Source organism: Arachis ipaensis, chromosome B10, assembly GCF_000816755.2.
Source record: "Arachis ipaensis cultivar K30076 chromosome B10, Araip1.1, whole genome shotgun sequence".
In the NCBI taxonomy this organism is placed as follows: domain Eukaryota; kingdom Viridiplantae; phylum Streptophyta; class Magnoliopsida; order Fabales; family Fabaceae; genus Arachis; species Arachis ipaensis.
The window spans coordinates 1488209-1490715 of record NC_029794.2 but is presented as its reverse complement, the minus strand read 5'-3'; the positions used below and the strand labels follow the sequence as shown (position 1 = coordinate 1490715).

Here is a 2507-nt window from a genome sequence, read left to right as displayed (position 1 = left end):
GTTGTAAGAATCAAAAGCTTGACTTGGTACTTAAATTTATTACAGAATACATATATATGAAGAAAACACATAAATTGACACCTGAGTGTGCAATAACCTTTCTTTTCTCTTTTAATATTGGTTTACTTGATCAAAGCTTTGATCAGGTAATTTTTCAGAGGGGTTCCTTTTTTTTTTTTTGGTTTTTTCACCCCCTTCCACCCTTGACTGAATATTTTGATATTTGTAAGATGATTGTATTATAAATACAGTACCACTTTGCTTAAGTAGAAAAGGTAACATGCAGCATGATGCACAACATCCAATGGAATTATGAGACAAATGAAATGCATATCTTCATTGGACAAGTTACCTGCGCGATCATTAGATAGGTAAGAGTAGCCATTTTGTTCAGGGACAGGGCTATGATGCACCGGGATAAATATGATATATCATGCATTAAGGATAAATATGATATATCATGCATTAAATATAACAGGGTAAAGTATACTTTTTGTCTTTAAGATTTTCGAAAATTTTCTAAAAACATCCTTAATATTTAATTCGATTTAATTTTGTCCTTTAACGTTTGAAATAACTTTCAATGATACTTTTACTATTAAATTTTATATGATCAACTGTTAGTCAACATTTTAATTCCAAAGAAAGAAGATATTAGGAGGCCGGCGGTGGCCAAATCTGGAAGGTGATGCAGAGGCGAAGGTGGCAACGCGAGTCAGATCCAGAAGGTGACATAAGGTGGAGGTGAAGAGAGGAAGAGGGAGGAGGAGGATTGGCGACGACACTTGGAAAACGAGGGCAAAGAGGACGAGGCTGACGAAGGAGGTAAAGGTATGCGGAGAAGGAAGTAGTAGTAGTGGTAGTGGAAGAGGAGATATGGTGAAGAAAGAAAAGAAAGCAGTGACCAAAAAATAAATTCTATTAGATCAACACTGTTAAATTATTTTCGTGTATTATATCCAAGTTCAATTTTATGTCCTCCTAGTGGGATTTTTTTTAAAATAAATAAAATAAATCTTTTATTTACGGATATAGGTAATTTGTAGCGTTTTTATCGATTTGTACTCTAGAAGCGTATTTATCTCGTTTATATTGTAAATGATATATACACAGTGTTATTTCGTTTACACTGTAAACAAGATACAGTACGCCAAATTTCGAGCAACTATAAAAGGATTTGCAACTATTTGTATTCTCTACAAACATTTCACTTCTTCTCCTTTGATTTTCTTACAAAAGTTAAGAAAAAATGTCTAGTGGTAGTGGATATGTGGTTGTAAGTGTGTATCCCAATTGTCATATGAGAAACAGTGATACTGTGGTGATATTTGAGTGTGATAATCCCATTCTGTTGTGCACTTGGAGAGTAAGTGCTTTGTCCGAGTTAAAGAGTCTAATATTGAGGAGCATTGGTGCTAGCGGGAGAAAAGAAGTTGGAAGAATTGGGTATAGGTTGCTAGTACCGATGGAAAATAGATTTTTTTTATTTCGTCTGTTTTGGCTCTATGGCGATGAGCATGTGTGTCCCATGTTTGACATCCACAGGAGAATCATGGTGGAACAAGTAATAGAGCTTTTTGTGGAGGTTGGTATGTTGGTGGCGGTAGATCTGGCCACTCGAATTTTGTACAAGATGACCCACTTCTTGCACCACCACCGTTACACTGTACTAGTCCAGTGGAAGACATAGATGTGGACAGTAAAGAGGCCAATGAGAAATATGTTGCCAATAGTAATGATAGTAATTCTTTTGAGGATGATGAGGAGGAGGAGTTTGTACCAGAGATTCCGGTCGACACATTAGTTCAGTATCTTTTTTCTGTCCCGCAACCAATTCCGGCCTTATCAGTTGTACCCAATCACTATCATACATTGCATCTGGACGCGATGCACGAGGAAACTCTATTTTCTCATATGGGTGGGGACGATTACAACATAGATCGGGGTGTGGAGTTTAGGATTGGCCACAGATTCAAAAGCAGAGAGCCAGTATTGCAAGGTGTGAATAATTACAGTATTCGTAGAAGTGTTGAGTACCGAATCGTGGAGTCGGATCAAGTTTATTTGTAGTGTATATTCTAATTTATCATGATTATTTTGGTTATAAATGCCTACCGTGTATATTTTATTTCGTTAGGGAGGTGCGTAGATTTGATGGTGCGCATACTTGTTTAGCCTCCACCATGTCTTAGGACCATCGATAGTTGGACAATAACCTCATTTGTAGTGTTATCCTACCCCTCATACAGTTTAGCCCATTAGCCAATATCTATGTTCTACAAGATGCAGTTAGACAAAGCTATTACTTCAAATCCTTATACATAAAGGTCTGGATGACAAAGTAAAAGGTAATTGTGTAGATATATAGTGATTGGGAGTAGTCTCCAAACATTGCAGAATTATTCTCCCAGAATCGTGTAGAAACATGATACGTGCAAATAGAATTGTACAAACATAATACGTGCATATAGAATCGTGTCTTATCTCGTTTACACTATAAACAAAAT

The 2507-nt window shown here is 36.5% G+C and overlaps 1 protein-coding gene across 1 annotated transcript in view; it reads left to right on the top strand.

The window, feature by feature from the left end:
- The window catches only part of LOC107622439 (zinc finger CCCH domain-containing protein 58), a gene marked incomplete in the record, with an annotated part of 6613 nt that extends 6432 nt beyond the window's left edge, over positions 1–181 (top strand). The window contains 1 exon segment of the mRNA XM_016324319.2: positions 1–181.